Here is a 21,202-nt window from a genome sequence, read left to right as displayed (position 1 = left end):
TATAATCTGATTGGTTTAATGTTAGTTATGCAGTCGAATCTAAGCGAATCGATCGAACAAGCCGAAGACAATCAAAACCTAACCTCACTTAACTTTGTCGAACCTAGCCCGATAGACGTTAACGAAACCCGCCTTAACCAAAGAAAACTAATGCAGGACTCGCCCACGATTGATCTCCGGATAGCGGATGGATTTTCTATCGCTCTATAACTGACCTTGTCTGGCTCGCCGGAGAGCACGGTTGTGTTTGTTTCTCTACTTTCCAGTTCGCTCCGTCTTAATTATCTTTCTCTATTTGTTTCTGCTCTCGTACATCCTAGAACCTTCACGTCTCTTTTTTATCTTTTTTTTGTTTTGTTTGTCCAATAAATTAATTCTCTTCCCCTTTCTGGTTATTTGATTCTTGTACAGACACGAAACAAAACTAGACGTTACTGCAAATGATTCAGAAACACACTGCTCGTGTTCAATCCTGTGCACGTGTATGTATACAAATCCTAAGTGCCTATTTATAAGCATGGTGCATCTTATTTCGAGTTTCAAAATGTTATATAAAATGAATTATTATTATTATTATTATTATTATTATTATTATTATTATTATTATTATTATTATTATTATTATACTGAGACTCCAAAGAATCGAGGAAATTATGCTAGGTTAAAAATTTAATTCATTACAATTTAATGCAAAAATTTTGAAGATAATATTTATATTTCACATTCAATAATGTGTATGAAATTCATTGTCATCAGTTATTTTACGATGTTTTTTCAACTGCTATGGGTATATAGCGTCTAAATGAGATGAAGGTCAAAGGTCGAGCGCCGAAAGTAACCCAGCACTTGAGGAGCGTTGTTTTTAAATCGCTAAACTTTTTCATTCTTGAAAATGTGTTTTTTATATCAGATCAAAAAGTACCAACCCCAATTTCTTTATTATTTTACTATGATATTGTTTATTAAAGTACTAATGCGATTGTTATTAATATTTTAAAATTTAAATTTATAAATGGAAAAGTGAGTACGAAACTTAGTTTTTTTCAACAGTCGCTAAACGCCAAGACATTGAAACACGACATGTTGGTTAATAATTAAATCTTATTTTTTTCTCTCCTCTTAAATCACTTTTTCGCTCATATTTTATTTTTAGTGTGTATTTAATTTATATTAATATATTCTGATCTGTATTTTATAAATTTTTCGACTTTACTTAACAGTTTCAATAAAGTAGCTACAAAGTAAAAAAAAACACAGTAATATTATAGTTTTTCTGGAAAAACAAACTCCATTCCTACAACATCGATAATAATTGAATCATATATAAAAAAGAATAAAATCTATAATTTTTTGCTGAAATAATTGAAATATAGTTATTATTTCTTTCCTGAAGTACTCTCATAAAAAGTTAAGAGTTTCTAAATAACAGTTAGAACCAATCAAAATATTCACAGGGTAAAACAATACCTTGTGCACAATACAGGGCTAACCGTCTACAATGATGAGCACAAAATATATCAGTCTGTTGCGCTAGGCGCCTAGTGAAATTGTGAGGGAATTCTTTGAGCGACAATAAATGCCATCTAATATTCGTTCTGTGAAAACCATACACTGATTTGAGGTTTTTAAAAAGGTACAGCCATATTGCGCACAATTGAAAATTTTATTTCTGTGGTCACTGTCAACATTGCGCACATTTGGAACTTTTATACTTGCAGTCAACGAGAAGTAAATTCCCTTCACACTTAATTAAAATGTGTCCCCTCAGCACCAACTTTGAAGGTCTTGCAGAGATATCATCCATGACTTGTCTTCAACAATATTCGATGAAAGCTGTCTAGACACTTGTTCACAATTTTCACGATTATGGCTTCCTCCAGATTCTGAAAACTCATCATATTCGACAGTGAACATACATTACATGTACCGCAATTCTTTACAGTACACCTCCACTGTTTTCCTTATCCAGTTAATTTTGTATATCGAAATTTAAAACCTATGCGAACCAATAACTTATGATCTCTCTTAAATTGACAACATAGCAATGCTTATATAAATAACTGACGAATGCAGCACCCATTCCTGTTGTATGATAACATACACGATAGGATTGATGGTCCTAAGAGTACGAATAATGCGATCGTTGTATTTTGTGGTGCGTATGCGACAGTAATGTTCGAAATGACCGTGTGCGCTATATCCAAAATGATCGTGTGTGCTATGTCCAAATGATCGTGTGTGCTATGTCCAAAATGATCGTGTGTGCTATGTCCAAAATGATCGTGTGCGCTATGTCCAAATTGATCGTGTGCGCAATGTTCAAAATGATCGTGTGCGCTGTCAAAAAAGGATCGTGTGCGCTATGTCCAAAACGATCGTGTGCGTTAAGTCCAAAATGATCGTGTGCGCTATGTCCAAAATGACCGTGTGCGCTATGTCAAAAATGATCCACTGTGCTAAGTAAAATTTTGAAAGGGTAAAATTTTAAACTTGTGCGTAATGTAACCATTCCGGCGTAGATTATACAGCTACAGAATTAATTACACCGAAAAAAAAAACGATTGGGTGAAAGAAATAAATAAAAGTGAGCAGAAACAATCCGCAATGAAAAGAAAGAAGCTTAAGTGACGGACGGACGAACGGACAGACAGATAGGAGAAGTGGATTGAGAATGTATAGAGTGAAAATTACAAGAAAAAGAATGGAAATAATGAAAAACTTGAAGTATCGTAGAAAGAAGGAATGAGATAAAAGAAAAAAAAGATATTTAAAGATTTCAAAAAGAAGAGAAAGAAAAGGAATAAAAGAAGGATAATAAAATGAAAGAAGAAATTAAATAAATAAAGAGAGGAAAATTAGATAGGGAAATAGAGGAGAAATATAAAAAACAAATAAAGAAAGAACAAAAGTCAAGAAAGAAATGAAGCAGGAAAGAGAAGAGGAAACAAAGAAGAAAATGGCGATAAAGAAAGCAATGAAGAAATAACGAAAAAGGAGTAAAGAGAAAACGAAGAAAGGTGGAAAAGAGGGAATAAAGAAATAAATGAAGAGAGTTAAAATATGAAAAAGTATAAGAAAGGGATAAAAGAAAAAGACGAAGATAGAAGAAAAAGAAAGAACATAGATAAAAAGAGGGAAAAGGAGAAACAAAGAAACGAAGAGATAGGGAAATGTGAACAGAAGACGGAGAAATGTAAAGAGAAAACAAAGAGGGAATTAGAAAAGTTAAGAAATGAAAAATGAAGACAGGAAAATGCGATACAATAAAAAGGAAGAAACGAATGACAAAATATAATAATGAATGGGGAAAATAGAAGAGAGAGAAAAGAAGATAAGAAAGAAAGAGGCAATGCAACAAAAGCAAATGAAGAAATAATAGAGAGCAAATAGAAAGAAATTAAAAGGAACTTAAGAGGAAACAAAAAAAGTATTGAAGGAAGAACAATTTTATGACGAAAATAACTGAAGAAAGGAGTAAGTATCGGAACGAAAAAGAAAATGAACAAAGAAATTAAATATTAAATGCTGAATGAAATCAATACGCCTTGAAAGGAACGAAATGAAGAAAGAAAAAAAAGTGGAACAGACGAAATAAATAAAGAGAAAACAGAAAGGAATTGAAATGGAGGAAAAGAGGAAACAAAATTAAATAAAATCGAAATAAATCGGGAAAGAATAGGAAGTGAAGAAAAAGCGAAATGAGAACTTAGAACGATTTGAGAAAAGGAAATATTTTTAATATAGGGAAAGCAAAGAAGGAAATCAGGGAAAGAGAAAAGTGAATAAATGGGGAAGTGAAGAAAGATTGAAAGTTGAAGTAAGGAAAGAAAGGAGGAAATTAATAAAAGGTGATAAACCGTAGATGGAGAGAAACAAAGAGAGAATTATTGATTTTTGTAGAAACATTTTTTCAACAGTAATCTCATTAGAGGTTTTGATTTATCTAGAGAAAATCAAAACTCGAGTGGGATTTAATTTACTATTAGGGCCTACTCGATTAGAAGAAAGTATATACAGATTACAAGTAACGAAGTATTCTAATACAATAAAATATTGACTTACGAAAATACTGAACATTCTTCAAATGTATTATTGTACCATTGTATTCCGCTAGATGGAAATAGTGTGTTATGATTAGCTGTTTTCTTGTTATCAGTTTTGCCAACTATAGAATCTTCATTGAACTCTGTGGAGGTTACTAGTCATGAAGGTTTTGTTGATTCAGTTTCATTTTTATTAAAACAGTTGCATTCCACTTCAATTATCCGGCTCCCAGTAATCAACCACACTTGACATATGATTTTCAATAAACCTTTGCATTAAACCATCTCTGATACGTGACTATCTATAATATCACACAGCAGAAGCTTTAACATAACCTAAATATAATAAACAAGTGTTTGAAAAGTTATAATTAGGAATGATGAAATAAGAAAAGTTTTAATTAAGGATTATAAAATAAATAATAAACATTAATCATTTCAAAAGAAACAGTTATTGAAAGTACAATTTTCAAAGTTGAATGTTTTAGTGGTTGGTGGTTCAGTTGATGTTATATTGGACTTGTGCGTAAAAGTGGAACTCGTTGATGTACATGATGTATTCCTCAACTTATTCAGAATTTCAGAATGGTGCTCTTCATTTATTTGTAAACAGGATTTCAGGGAAGATGCATGGCTATGACCAGTGATCTTTATTAATTCTTGTTCTTGAATGCCAATGCGAGTCATATTTGAAAGTTCTGTGTATCGACTGGAGTGGTTTGTAATTTTCTGTCTTTTTTTTTTTTTTTTTTTTTTTGACGTCTAGACCAATGCAGTTTGAAATGTTGGCAAACAAAGAAACAAATGCTAGGGTAGCAATAAAAATAAACAAATGCTAGGGACGCGATAAAATTAAACAAATGCTAGGGACGCGATAAAATTGTCCGATAAGCATCCATGATTGGTTGAAAGACGTCCTTTCGTACAGTTTTATTGGTCAAAATTAGTGTGACGTAGTAAAAGTGTAATAGTCAAGGAAATAACTGAAGAAAGGACTAAGTGTCGGAACGAAAAAGAAAATGAATAAAGAAATTAAATATTAAATGGTGAATGAAATCAATACGCCTTGAAAGGAACGAAATGAAGAAACAAAAAAGTGGAAGAGAAGAAATAAAGAGAAAATAGAAAGAAATTGAAATGGGGGAAAATACATAAAGCTTATACTTACGACTTTTAAGGAACCAGGAGGTTCATTGCCTCCCTCACATAAGCCAGTCAATGGTCCCTATCCTGAGCAAGATTAATCCAGTCTATATCATCATAGCCCACCCCCATCAAATCCATTTTAATATTATCCTCCCATCTACGTCTCGGCCTCCCCGAAGGTCTTTTTCCCTCTGGTCTAACACTCTATATGCATTTCTGGATTCGCCCATACGTGCTACATGCCCTGCCCATCTCAAACGTCTGGATTTAATGTTCCTAATGGAGGAAAATAGGAAACAAATTTTAATAAAATCGAAATAAATCGGGAAAGAATAGGAAGTGAAGAAAAAGGGAAAGGGAAATGAGAACTTAGAATGATTTGAGAAAATAAATTATTTTAATATAAGGAAAGCAAAGAAGGAAATCAGGGAAAGAGAAAATTGAATAAATGGTTAAGTGAAGAAAGATTGAAAGTTGAAGTAAGAAAATAGAAGAGGAAATTAATGAAAGGTGATACACCGTAGGTGGAGGGAAATAAAAAGAGAATGATTTTTGTAAAAACTTTTTTAACACAAATAAATCTGGCATGCTGATTAAATAAATAACATCAAAGTAGACTAGGAAATAATGAGTACGTAAATGATAAGTAATATGCGACAATAGGTTTAATAATAATAATAATAATAATAATAATAATAATAATAATAATAATAATAATAATAATAATAATAATTACACACATTGTATCCAGAGTGTTGCTTTATTGCAGCCAGCTGTGACCCTCTGCTTTGTAAGCTCCGATTCTCTCTCTCTCTCTCTCTCTCTCTAGGTTTGTGATTGAGTTTGTCCGACTGTCTTGTGGCCGGCAACTGGACCAAGCAATGCATGTGTGGTCCTCGTCAGCCGGATCTTACTTTAAAGACTGGTTTACACAACGGCCCTCTGTTTTCAGGACGCTCGCTTGTACGTTTTCTTTCTTTTGTAACGATTGCCCATTCACTTAAAAGTGTCGCTCGGTCACATAACACAAAGTTGTAAGCTTTCTGCCATTAAGTTGTGTTTGTTTTATTTCCCTTCAAGCTGAGCAATGAAATATAATACTCGAGAGGAACGTATAGATTTCAGCACCGAGAGCTAACACATCCGGCGACACGAAGAAAAACTGTGTTTATTCGCAGTTAATGATATTAGTGAATGCACACAACACTCCATTCCTATCCACAATAAATGTTTTCAACGTTTATAGGCAGGTAATTACAATCTGTATTGTACATGAGGGGCTCACAACCAGAGTGGACCAAGTCCATCTGTGGTCACTTTGTGGATTAATACAATCTCGAATGAAGAAAACTTACGAGCAAACATTCTCACGGGGGCAGATAAAAAAGCTAGATTTTTTCCTTCCACCATGTTAATAATGTCAAAACAAGTGCATACACAAATTTTGGCCACTGCACCGTTCCAGAAAGTGATTTTCCCTTGGGTCGTTTAAACAAAAAAGCACAATTTCATGGAAATATTTATCGAAACGGATACAGACATTGTTGTGCTATTTTTCAACATATTCCCCACTGAAATTGAGACATTTGTCACACCATGGGATCAGTATTTGTAACCTTGTGTCGTGTTGTGCATCTCTCTGTTGATCCTACGGTATGACAAATGTCTTAATTTTGATTTGGAATATGTTAAAAAATAGAGCAACAATTTTCTGTATATCTGTTCCAATAAATCTTTCAATGAAATTGTGCTTTCTTTCTGTAAACGGCTCGAGGGAAAATCACTTTCTGGACGGCCTCGTAATTGCGGTCGAGTGGCCAAAATTTATATAAGCACTTGTTTTGACATTATTAACATGGTGAAGGAAAAAAAAATAACTTTTCTATCTGCCCCATGAAAATGTTTGCTTGTTAGCTTTATTCAATGCCGTAAAAACCAAGCCCAAACTCATTTGTTACTCCACAGAGGACAGCATTTCCTATGGAAGGTGAAGGTTGTTAAGCGTGAGCCAAAAAATTTAAGATTCAATATCTCAGAACTATTCCAGATGAACTTGGTCCACTCTGGTTGTGAACTCCTCATATAATTTCAAGCGTTGAAGGTAAACCTCAAAATCAAGATAAGCTTATATAAATCGGTATAGAGAGGCTTATAATTTTTTCCGTTCTTTGTGGGCTGAGACCCTTTTTAAGTGATATTCAGCATGTCTAGCTAGCTACGAAACAAAAGAAAGGCCACTGCCATAGCTCAGTCGGCTAAGGGTACGTACACGTTGGAACAACGATAAACGATGAAAGAAATGACCTAGCGACGCTTTGGTATTATCAAAGAATCAAGTGTTCATATCGGAGCAACGAGGATGCGGGAAATGAACATTTTGATTTATGAGTAGAAGATATTCTATACATGCACTTAATGAAAGAAGATATATAGAAAATATCAGCTGCTAGGTTCAAGGTTAATATAACCTAAATACGTACAAAATTGAACCCGTTTCTTATCCCAAAGCTAGTATAAATTCATTGTGAGGTGATTGGTTCTTGTGATCACATAACGTATCACGAATAAATATCCAACTGATCAAATTGTCAATATCCATGATAATTAATTTAATATGCCGAAATAATCATAAATCGATTAAATTAACCACCGGTCATTATACAGATTAATATTATCTTAATCAGAGTCATTATGAACGACAAGAATGAAGAAAATGGAAGTTTTCTTTTTTGTTGCTTCTATCGTGTATCTTTGCTTTCATCGTTACTCGAATATGCGCACCTCAATGACAATGCATGCATCAATTCTCTCTGATAAGTAACGCTGCTTTTATCGTTTATCGTCACTCCAATGTGTACGTACCATAAGGCGCTTGTCTGCTGATCCGGAGCTGCGTTCGGTTCCGGGTATGATTCCAGCTTGAGCTGATTATCTGGTTGGACGTTTTTCCCAACCATAAAGCGAATGCCAGGTAATCTATGGCGAATTCTCGGTCTCATCTCACCAAATATCATCTCACTATCACCAATCCCATTGACGCTAAATAACGAAGTAGTTGATACAGCGTAATTAAATAATCAATTACAAAAAAAACATCTGGAGCAGAGTCTGTTGATGGCGGGTACTTAACTGTTCGTCATTTACCCATATGAAGCCAGTTGTGTAGACCAATTTATCGACATAATCGCTGTCCAAGGTGCGCTATAGGAGGCTGGCCTATGCTAAACCCACAATGAGATGAGACAATGGTGGAGATTTGTTGGGATGCCACAAAGGAACTGGGGCTCCCGAAGAAAACCCCTGTGTTACTTGGACCAGGGACTTGTCAAACAGAAGTTAAGAATCCAGTGTACACTGGGATCGAACCCGGGTCCACAGGATTTTAAGTCCAGCTCTCTAGCCACTATACCACCGTGGCGGCCTGTTTGCAACACATTCGCTCATAAAATTTCAGTGTTTGTTAAGTATGTTAAATTTGGCACCAGTATATTTGTGTACGAGAATTACTTGGTTAAAATTTAAAAATAATAGAGCAAATAAGATACGAATTATTGTCTGTCCTGAAAGACGACGTTGTTAAATTAAACATAGACTAATACTACTTCTGATTTCAGTTTGATCGATAGGCCTTTCCCCTCTACTCACGCTCTACCACAGTGAAGGGGAAGATGCTACTATCCATCTCACAAACTTTCAACACAAAGTGAATAATTTTATCATTGAAAATTTGTACCAGTAATCTACATGTCGAAAGTCTATACTAAGCGTTTGTATTTAATTTTTATTGCTGTTTACATTAATTGGCGCATTAAAATGGCTCTGACAGCTGAAGAAAAATACTATTTTCACCGCTAGTTCCTACACTACAACATACGAGGCGCGTCCATAAAGTAACTTTCCCACTCATCCCACAGCTAGCAAACCATATGTCGCGCGAAGCGACTGCATGTACGTGATAGAGTAATGTCCTGGCATGACGCATGCGCTAGCGGAACTTCCCGAGTGCTCTCAGTAGCTTCGTTGCATTGGTTGAAGATGGACGCTCCTATTCCAGCTCCCGCCGCGTGTGAAGTGCAGTCAGTGATAAAGTTTTTGAATGCACAGGGCATAGCGCCGATTGAAACTGATCGTCAGCTGTGCCAGGTCTATGGGCCTAACGTCATGAGCAAGCAGATGGTTCGTTGCTCCACAAGGTCGTCTGTGATGATGGTTGGCCTCCCACTGCGCACCTCGTCAAGCACATTTCGGCGTCCTGCTGGAAAATTGTCTACAGCAGCAACGCACCATCTGCTTGCCAATAGACCTGGCACAGCTGGCGATCAATTTCAATCGGCGCTATGCCCTGTGCATTTAAAAACTTTATCACTGACCACACTTCACACGCGGCGGGAGCTGGAATAGAAACGTCCATCTTCAATGAATGCAACGAAGCTACTGAGAGCACTCGGGAAGTTCCACTAGCGCATGCGCCATGCCAGGACATGGCTTTATGACGTACACGCAGTCACTTCGCGCAACATATGGTTTGCTAGCTGTGGGACGAGTGGGAAAGTTACTTTATGGACGCGTCTCGTACAACTATAGTACAATCTGCACTGTGTCCCTCCATGTGACTCCTTAATACATACCAGCATTCTTCGTTTAATTACTTACTAGTTGAAAGTATTGTAAAAACGACATTAAATGTGCTGAAACTTGTCAAACATCTGTGTGGCTGTATTTTCGATTCCCTTACATATTTTAGTTAATATTTCATTTTCTTGTGTGTACAGCTCGGAGGGTGCAGGTGTAAGAAGTAACAGCTACTGTTCGGTCGATGATGGACTCAGGCCAAGAATAAGGAGAAAGAAATGTCTTCGCGTCTTCTGAATTTGTGTGACATGTTGTTTAAGTGACCATTTTGTATGTGGAACGTAAACAGCGGCGCTGCGACCTTATGTTGTTACTCTGTGCGAGAGAGAAAGACATAGTCTATGACTAGAATAAGAGAGCGATCGTACTGCATAGGTGACGTAACAGCGGAGCGCTGTGTATTAGCACAAGCGCTTGCCTTTCCATAGACAGAATGGCCTGGTAATACGTCTATTTCTTCAATTTCCGTTTCCTTAGACGATTCATTATCATAATTAATTGCAAGTACATGATCAAACTGTAGCTCAAACACGAGAAAGCTGATATTACATCCGGGAGGTCGGGGTCCGATCTTCCTGCTGGTCGTTGTGGAATATGTGGTAGATAAAGCATACAATGCAAAGGTATTTATCTTGGATTAATCATGCATTGCACTATCATTCCACCAACACTGCACAAATTCCCGTCATGATAAAGGGTGTAATTGATGTTTTGTTAATTGAAGTGTTGTATAAGTGAAGAAGTGTGTTGTGTCAGTGAATTTTTATAGTTTATAGTGGTAGTGCAAAGTATTTGAACAGTGAAATGTTTTTGAAGCGTTAGTGAAAACAAGAAAGTATCAGAATAATGTGTCGTAGTACCAGTGCAGTGAGTGAGTTAAGAGCGAAATGAGTGTAGTGCTGAAAGGTACTTGTGGATGTGTGAACATATCATACTCGTGGGTTTTAGTTCGAACTTAGGGTTAAGATACAAATTAGATTTACTTTAAATGTTATTTTAAGTGATCGTGCTTCATTTAATTTAGGATGCTCCTTGTTAATTTTATAATACTATTGTTATTATTATTATTATTATTATTATTATTATTATTACTGTTATTATTATTAATTGTGTTTATTATTGTTATTATTGAGTGTAATTACTTACCACTGCCACGGGGTATTTACCCATTTTCAGTGTGAATAAATAAATAAATAAATAAATAAATACATTACATACGTGCGTGCGTACGTACCATTACATACATACATACATACATACATACATGCATACATGCATACATACATACATACATACATACATACATACATACACACATGTCCTTGCTGAAAACCCACCATTCTCCAATCTTCCTTTTCGTCTGCGCGTACGATCCATATATCTTAATATTATTTATCATTTGATATCTTCTTCCGCTCCGAACTTATTTCCCGTTCACCATTCCTTCTAGTGTACCGTTCATTACGCAACTTCTTTTTAGCCAATGATCCAACCAATTTCTGTTTCTCTTCCTCATCAGCTGCAGTACTGTTCTTTCTTCATCCACTATTTTTAGCACAACATTTCTTATTTCTTCTGTTCATTTCACATGCTCCATTCTTCTCCATATATACATTTCAATTGCTTTCAATTGTTTCTCTGCATTTTGTCGTTACGTCCATGTTTCTGTCCCATATACTACTACACTCCACACAAACCACTTCACTAAACTCTTCCTTTGTTATTTTTCCAAAGATCCGCTGAAGATGCTCCTTTTCATATTTTAACTTTAAAGCTTCCTTTGCCATTGCAATCCTTCTGTTTTGACTTCCTGGCAGCAGCTCGTATTACTACTTATATTACGCTCCAATTATATGAAGTTGTTCAATGTTGTTCTACTGCCTGGTTTCGAATTCGCCCTTTCACCTTCTTTATTTTTCTTCCAACAGCCATGGTCTTCGTCTTGTTTGCATTTGTTTTCATCCCATACTGCTTAGATCTGTCATTTAACCCCAGTAGCATATCCCATAATATCAACTTCTCTTCTACTCAAAACGCCCTATAACAGAAAATCTTACGCACGTTATTCTTCTCTGTCGTACTATAACCCCTCCCATGTTCTGGAAACAGTTCTTCACTAAAACCTGGAAGTAGGTATTGAACAAGGATGTGATAAAAGGCATCTTTGTCGCATTCCTCTTCCTACTCCAATTCCCTCTCACATTTCGCCTCCTATCCTGACTTTCACTTTCGCAGAAACAGTCAATTTTCGCGAAATTTCACAAGATATTTTACTGGTACAATTAAGTCACATTCATGATAAAACCTGCATACCGAAGGCTAAGAAGTGGTAACTCGTATCCACAGAAAAAGTTTATTAAAACTACGTTATTATTTAGATTATAGCCTATGCATTATTATTACGATCACAATATTGGACAGTTAACTAATATTTTGTCCTCGAGTAGAAGATCATGTAAAGCAAGAACATATATAAAAAGTTTGTGAAGTTTGAGAGAAATTAATTTTTGGAACAGTTATTTCATTCACCTCCAAATTTACAGATACGAGATATCACTTCTTAGTTTCCGATATAATATGATACTTCTTTGTGCATCTCTGAGTTAAGGCTGGTTCACAATAAACCGGGAACGAGAACCAGAATGAAAACGACAAGCAGAGAAGGTGAATATGAAAATTTTTGATTCACAGTAAACCGAGAACGTAGACGACTATGCATATCGATATGCATGTCAATAACGATATGTAAAGTCGATATTACGCATTCTGATGTCATTTGTGTATAATTGACCAATGGCGTTCTCTCATGAGTACAAGGCAGCCAATATAAACACAAGTTAACCAACTTCGAAATTTCAACTGAAACATTTCATTAGGTATGGTATTATAAATACAGTATGCTCATGCATTTTTATTATCACAACCTATTTTAAGTCTACCATAACGTAAAATAATTACAGAAGAAACATTTGTAATAGAACAAAAATGAACACAACAGTAGTTATTGAATTGAAGCATGAATATGTAGTGTGTAATACAACCAAAACAGTAATAAAATATGATTCACTTACAATCGGTGTTCAAAGATGCAGCTATTAAAAGCCACGCATTCTCCTTCATTTTCTCATATTTATACGAGGCGCGCCGCTTATCGTAAACGGGAGGATTTTCCTCAACACTCAATATTAGAATCTCATCAAATAAAACTTGCTCCATGATGCACAGCACAGAACAAAATAATGCATGGGTTATGTCACGGTCTTCTTGCTACAAAATATACGACGACAAAATAACTTTTAGATGGCAATAAAATGAAACTAGTGGGCTGTGATCGGAAACGTGAACACCAAAGTTGAAACTTGGCCAACTCTCCGTTCCCGATCCCGGGCTCCGGCAAGCTTTTCGTTAATTGTGAATGCTCACATTTAAATGTACACATTTTAACAATTTTACCGTTTTCGTTCCGATTCTCGTTTCCGGTTTATTGTGAACCAGCCTTTACACTTCGCTAATAAAAAACACAGCCCTGTCCTGCATTTAATTTAGAAAATCTTTTAAATTAAAATGTAAATATGTGAGATAATTCAGTACGCAGTTTAAACATGTCCTGGAAAACATGTATTACATAAAATACGTATGAAGTCCGTCTCGGGGATCGACGCAAAGACTCTCTTTACAAAGAGAAGTTCAGCTCTCCTGACAACTTGAATGGAAAAGTTGGCTGCGAACACGATACATGTGGTGTCCATTAACACGGCTTGCTTGCATTGTTGGTGTTTGCATGCCATAATAGTGTTCACAAGCAACTACTGATATCTCGAGCTCCATCGCCAGCACCTGCCCAACATACAGCTTGCCTCAAATTGAAACCTTCTCCAGTAATGAAATAATCATTAGCCCGCCCCCCCCAGGGCTAGGAATGCGAGGGTCTGCAATCTAGCCGGTCTGTCGACGGACTGGCTGGCTCAGACCACGCAGCCAAGTCAAGGTCCTTGATTCAAGTCCCTTGTGCGTTTCGCAACGTTCATTCAGCTACACTCTTCATTTTAGAGCGTTTTAACAGCAGCTGCAATTTCTTTTATGCAATGATAGCTTTCATTTAAGTAGATGTTTATGGGTGTTTTACTAATTTGTAGTATATATTGTTTCAATGTACCGAAGTACGTATGATATTTCCATGCAGATATTCTGCGTCATCATACGATGAAAGAGGGAACCCAAGAGTTGGAGCTTAATCTGAGACGATTCTAACCGGCGTCGGGGTTGTATCCGGTGTGGCTTAGTGGTTAAAGCATCAGCACATAGAGCTGAAAACCCGGGTTCAAATCCCGGCGCCGGAGAGAATTTTTCTCCGTTCCATTACTCTTTCATCGTAATTTGTAGTGTTTTCTGATGTCATATCAAATAGCACATCGTGTAGAAATATAATTTTACTTGTGTTTTATGTCTGTATTTGTTTATTTATTTATTTCATTACTTATTAATTATTTATTGTTTATTCACTTACTCGTCTTCACACTTGTTTACCCACTCGTTCGCTCGCTCACTCGTTCATTCAATTATCCGTTCACTCGTTCACTCAATTACCCGTTAACTCACTGCTTCACTCCCTCACCCACTAGTTCATTCATTTACTCGTTCACTCATTTATTCAATTAATTAATCCATTCACTCATTCATTCATTCATTCATTCATTCATTCATCCACTAACTCATTTATTTGTTTCTTTCCTGCTTAATTAATTATTTATTTTTCTATCCACTTACTCATTCTCTCAATTGTTCCTTTACTCACTCACTCATTTATTTATTTATTTATTTATTTATTTATTTATTTATTTATTTATTTATTTAAATTTGTATTATTTGTTTTCTTTATTTACTTTTTTACTTATTTATTAAATTTGTATTCATTTACATCTTGTTATTCATCATCTTGTCGACCTGGTTGGCGAGTTGGTATAGCGCTGGCCTTCTATGCCCAAGGTTGCGGGTACGATCTCGGGCCAGGTCGATGGCATTTAAGTGTGCTTAAATGCGACAGGCTCATGTCAGTAGATTTACTGGCATGTAAAAGAATTCCTATGGGACAAAATTCCGGCACATCCGGCGACGCTGATATAACCTCTGCAGTTGGGAGCGTCGTTAAATAAAACATAACAGGGAACTTCATCATCTTTTACAGTATTCACCTCGCGACAATGGAATTCCTTGTCACGAAGTATTAGGGGCTGCAAGGCAATAAACACTTTTAAAAACAGCTTAAAAGGTAACCTTCTTAGCATTTCATTCCAATCATACTGACTTAAATTATCACTGACTAAATTGTTACTTCTTCCTTTAGACATGCATCCTGATACTGCTGTATTTTCCAAATTGTCTCATAATAATCTCTTTCTATTATCTAACATTATTTGAAATATATTAACATACTATTTATTTTAGCTTAATTCTCTACACAGTTTGCATTTCAGTGTTTTATTAATAGTTCATAGTATTTTGCTGTTTAATTCGTAAATAACTCTTGTATACATGTAACTCTTATCTACATAAAATTGTTGAATTCTTTGTACGTTCATATATATATATATATATATATATATATATATATATATATATATATATATATATATACTTTTTGCTGGTTGAGTGGAAGAGAAGACCTTATGGCTTTAACTCTGCCAGCTAAAATAAATCATTATCATTATTATTATTATTATTATTATTATTATTATTATTATTATTCACTAACTCATTTGTTTCTTCTCTGCTTATTTATTTTTTTTAATTCGCATTTTTTGTTTTATTTATTTATATTTATTGAATTTGTATTTATTTATTTGTTTATTATTTATTTAATTTCTATTCATTCATTCATTCATTCATTCATTCATTCTTGTGGAGTTAAATCGATGAGGCCTGTATGTAGTATGTAGCAGTTTTAACAATGTTTATTAATTATACCAGTATTATCGTGTTTACTCACTCGTGAAATAGCCTAACAGATGGAATTTTCGTATATGAGGTACAAGGTCAAATGTTTAGTAACGTTTTATCAGTTTGCCGTGTTGTTTTGTAATATAGCAAGTTACTAGTGAATTTTCTCAAGTGATAATATACGTATTATGTTTTACAACATTTTATCAATTTGTCGTGCTGTTCTCTGATATCATATCAAGTAGAAAGTTCACTTTATCAGGAGTAAGATATGTGTTCTCTTAAGTCAGCGTTGTCAGACACAGCCTAAACGGAGCGGAGCGCTCCACTATAACTCGTTGCGAGCTCCGGTGCTTCCACAGACATAAGCAAGTTCACGCTCCGACTGGACGACTCTAGCACCACAACCGGTTTCGGAGCTTACAACTCTGACACTACTGTCTTAAGTGTTTAAAAAGTTTAATCACGCTGCCACGTCTCCCTCCTACGTCTTATGATATTACTGGCGCATTTTGTTGGATGGAGAGATATGTATTAACCTATGTTTAATTTAACAACGTTTTATTTTGTTTTTTTAGTAGGTTATTTTACGACGCTGTATCAACATTTTAGATGATTTATTTTGCATCTGAATGAAATGAAGGTGATAATGCCGGTGAAATGAGTCCGGGGTCCAGCACCGATAGTTACCCAGCATTTGCTCATATTGGTTGAGGTAAAATCCCAGAAATAAAACCTCAACCAGATAACTTGCCCCGACCGGGATTCGAACGCGGGCCACCTGGTTTCACGCCAGAAACGCTAACCGTTACTCCACAGGTATAAAACGTTTTTTGACCTGATATTGTTCTCCGGCGTAATCGAATAGCAGATGGATTTTTTTTTAAATAGAAATCACTCTTTGCATTTAGTGAATTTTTAAAAATTACATTATAAATTTCTCTTGTTTTTCGACTCATTTCAAAAACCAGTGGAAATTCTCAGACACATGTTCATATGTTTAACAACATTTTCATGTTTTCGCTTCATTTTGTAACATCGTATCAAATAAAAATTATATTTTCTCGTATAGCGGGACGTATAAATGGAAATATAAAAACTGGAAATTTATCTTTTGAAGAGGTGGAGAAGTTCAAATATCTTGGAGCAACAGTAATAAATATAAATTATACTCGGGAGGAAATTAAACAAAATAAATATGGGAAATGCCTGTTATTATTCGGTTGAGAAACTTTTATCATTCAGTCTGCTGTCGAAAAATATGAAAGTTAGAATTTATAAAACAGTTATAATACCGGTTGTTCTGTATGGTTGTGAAACTTGGACTCTCACTTTGAGAGAGGAACAGAGATTAAGGGTGTTTGACAATAAGATGCTTAGGAAAATATTTGGGGCTAAGAGGGATGAAGTTACAGGAGAATGGAGAAAGTTACACAACATAGAACTGCACGCATTGTATTCTTCACCTGACATAATTAGGAACATTAAATTCAGACGTTTGAGATGGGCAGGGCATGTAGCACGTATGGGCGAATCCAGAAATTCATATAGAGTGTTAATTGGGAGGCCGGAGGGAAAAAGACCTTTAGGGGGGGGGGCTGAGACGTAGGTGGGAGGATAATATTAAAATGGATTTGAGGGAGGTGGAATATGATGATAGAGAATGGATTAATCTTGCTCAGGATAGGGACCAATAGCGGGCTTATGTGAGGGCGGCAATGAACCTCCGGGTTCCTTAAAAGCCAGTAAGTACGTAAGCGGGACGTATATTCTTAACAACATTTATCAATAATATGACATGTTGCTTCCTGCAGTCATGACAAATAGCAGGTGAATTTTTGTGCAACAAGATCATGTTTGAATGTTTATAAATTTATTTACCTTTTTACCCCGTTGTATGCGGTCGTGGATTTTCTCATTTTGGTAGAGCATTAATAATTTGTCTTGTCGTTAATCTTACGTATTAAATACCAATGGATGTCCTCCCATCATAAGGCAGGTATTATGTTTCATTATTTCACAGTATTTTATCAGTCTGTCTTTTTTTCTAATACATAAGTAATTATTCCAATCTGTATAGCAAAAAGACGTAATAAATTCGTCGACTACATTTACTGTGAATACCGATGAACTAATTGAGGCGGTAGCCGGAAAAAGGACTCATAAGCAAAAGTCATGTTTTGAGATAAAATGTTTGAAAAATTTATTTGTATGCCATTTGGATTTGGATGCACTTTTATCAACAGTAATCTCACCAGACGTTTTGATTTATCTAGAGAAAATCAAAACTCGAGTGGGATTTAATTGACTATTACACGATTAGAAGAAAGTATATAAAGATTAGAAGTAACGAAGTACTTCAATACAATAAAATATTAATTGACTTACGAAAATACAACTGTCTTCAAATGTTTTTTTATACCATCTCAACATTACAAATATTACGCTAGATGCATGCTAGATGGCAGTAGTGAACAATGCCTTCTCGTCGAGATCTATACACGATGGCAATGTTAGTAGTCAAGAAGGCTTTGTTGATTCAGTTTCATTTTTATTAAGACAGTTTCATTCCACTTCAATTATCCGAATCCCAGTAATCAACGTCACTTGACAGATGATTTTCAATAAATCTTAATATTAAACAATCTCTGATACGTGACTATCCATAATATCATATAGCAGAAGCTATAACATAACCTAACTAATATACACAAGTGTTAGAAAAGTTTTAATTAACGACGATGACATAAAAAATAAACATGAATAATTTTAAAAGGAATAATTATTGAATGTACAATTTTCAAATTTGAATGTTGTTGGTGGTTCAGTTGATGTTATATTGGACGTGTGCGTAATAGAAGTGGAACTCGTTGATTTAGGCCTACATGGTGTATTCAACTTATTCAGGATTTCCGAATGGTGCTCTTCATTTATTTGTAAATCGGATTTCAGAAGATGCATAGGTATGATAAGTGATTTTTATTAATTCTTGTTCTTGAATGCCAATGCGAGTCATATTTGAAACTGCTGTGCATCAACTGGAGTGGTTTGTAATTATATATATATATATATATATATATATATATATATATATATATATTTTTTTGACGTCCAGACCAGCGCAGTTCCAAATGTTGGCAAACAAAGAAACAAATGCTAGGGACGCGATAAAATTAAACAAATGCTAGGGACGCGATAAAATTGTGCGCTAAGCAGCCATGATTGGTTGAAATACGTCCTTTCATACCGTTTTATTGGTCAAAAGTAGTGTGACGTAGTAAGAGTGTAATAGTCAAGATAACAATTTTCATACTGTTACAATAATATTTGTCTACAAGTTTTTGTTAAATAATATATTCCGACTTTAATAGTCTTAATAAAAGAGTATATTTTAGTGAAGCATTTATAGGCCCTTTTTCCAAAGAACAAGTTTATTTTATCAAAATATTTTCAATATGATTTTATTTTAGCAAAATTTGATATCAGCATTGAACGGTGCACATTATAGAGGTTTACAATTTCATAATCATTTTAGTAAAATTATATTTCTTACATATATCTCATAGTTACGTCATAAATTGTACCGAATACATAAGAATCAAGAATATCTATTGGGTACAGAATACAGATTACAAGTTATTTAATATTAATCTAGAATGGATTCACACTCAGTGCAGTTTATACTTCAGTGCACATTCTTGATGGACTCACACTCACTTTGGGAATCATCTAAGTACATTGATGATTTCTCCCAATCTAACTTTTCTCTCTTCAATATATTTTGCTCTTCACATTTAGTTTTTCACCAGTCTTTTCTTTGTAATAATCACAGAATAACCCAAAGAGAATCTTGATATTTAGGTTTGGGTTAGTGGACAATAATGGATCTTGCTATATGGAATCCATTGTAGGTATGACTGCAGTAAATCCCATTATATTGTTGTTCATTTTATATGGTCTGTTTTCATGGGAACTCCTTTTTCCCTCAAATCTTTCACCTTTTAATATTTTCCCTTGTATTACTCTCAGTCTTTTGGCAAACATTTTAAAGATTCCCAAAATCATTTGACGACACACCTCTTGCTGAACACCACTTCGACGCAGAGAATATGCCCATGCATTTTCACGACTTAGTTTTGGATTTTAAGTTACATTTATAACTAGTAGATTTTTGATAACAAGCCTGCCACTGTAGCATCCCGCAGTAACTTTGTTTGCCCACTGTAAAATATTTCGAAGAGATCTTTCCGTTCATCAGCAGTGAACTTGGAGAAACATTCCTTCTGGCAGCAGAGGTAATGGGTGCAAAAACTTACCTTCAACAATAGCACCTTTCGAAGTTACATACGTAATGTCATGTTGTTTATTCATTTTTCTGCCTTCCCGTTTTAAGTTCATTTTCATGTCCTGTCTCCTCTTTTTTCGTTTATGTTCATTTCATTCCATTTTTAAACAATTCAGATCGCACACAGATCACAACTGCTACACACAACACAATTATACTGCTTACACTGCCTGCCTCAAACTGACTGTGTTCATGTTTGCTGCCTTCCACAACTACGCAAGAGTGCATGGGTTCATTCAATTAGCTACCCTGTCCTCTATGTTCAAGATATTGAAACGAAACTACGTAAGCAAGTAGATTTTAACACGGAGAATCGATTTAAACATTCTCCCGAAAAAGGGCCTATAGACCCATGGGCCCCTTTTCCGGCTACCGCCTCAATTGTGGTACCTGAGGCACAGCCAGCTTCAAAATAATCCACCCCAGCTGCAATCCACTGCAGCAAGCGTCCATACAACTTTACTATTGAAAACATGCAGGAAGAAGATTCTCGTAAGTGACCTAAGGGCTCCTGTTGTATTTATAACATCCTGTACTGGAGAAAACCTGCAGCTATGAGGTCATGTCTCTTAATGAAACACCACAATATGGCATACGGCTTCTTCACCATATAGGGGAAGCTCTCCCAGTACCGGACACTTCAGCCTTTTCAACATTTGTGGCAAATTTAAGTAACTGATTGCAATAATGGTCCTGCAGGTATGATCAATGAACTTTTATTCTCACAATCTCCATCAATTTAATTACCTACAGTTAAGACAAATTACGCAAACAATTAAAGTTAAACAACCTTCATATTACAGTAGAGCAAAAAATGGATCCCAGTATCGGACATACAGCAAACACCATTTTGTCACACTATTTAAAACAAATACAATCGATTAAAATGAAGGAATCATTAACATGAAAACATTTTAAACGAAAGTGGGCATTTTTTATATTTATACAGGGACATCATTTTATTTTTACTAACATGTCTAATATTAACCTGGCTGTACCTTTGGATTAACGGTTGAGACCCGGAAATACTATTTGCTACCCTTTTTCCACGACTGGAGTTCGATGATACTGGTGTAAAATACAAACAAACCACTTTAGT

At 35.2% G+C, this 21,202-nt stretch overlaps 1 non-coding gene across 1 annotated transcript; it reads left to right on the top strand.

Moving 5' to 3' along the window:
* The first annotated feature begins 14,089 nt into the window (after window positions 1-14,089).
* On the top strand, window positions 14,090-14,161 carry TRNAY-AUA (transfer RNA tyrosine (anticodon AUA)). Its single transcript has one exon. It is a non-coding gene; the product is annotated as a tRNA-Tyr (tRNA).
* Window positions 14,162-21,202: the final 7,041 nt, after the last annotated feature.

The sequence above is a fragment of the Periplaneta americana genome, chromosome 10 (assembly GCF_040183065.1).
Source record: "Periplaneta americana isolate PAMFEO1 chromosome 10, P.americana_PAMFEO1_priV1, whole genome shotgun sequence".
Classification (NCBI taxonomy): Eukaryota; Metazoa; Arthropoda; class Insecta; order Blattodea; family Blattidae; genus Periplaneta; species Periplaneta americana.
This window is presented reverse-complemented; position numbering and strand designations above follow the sequence as displayed.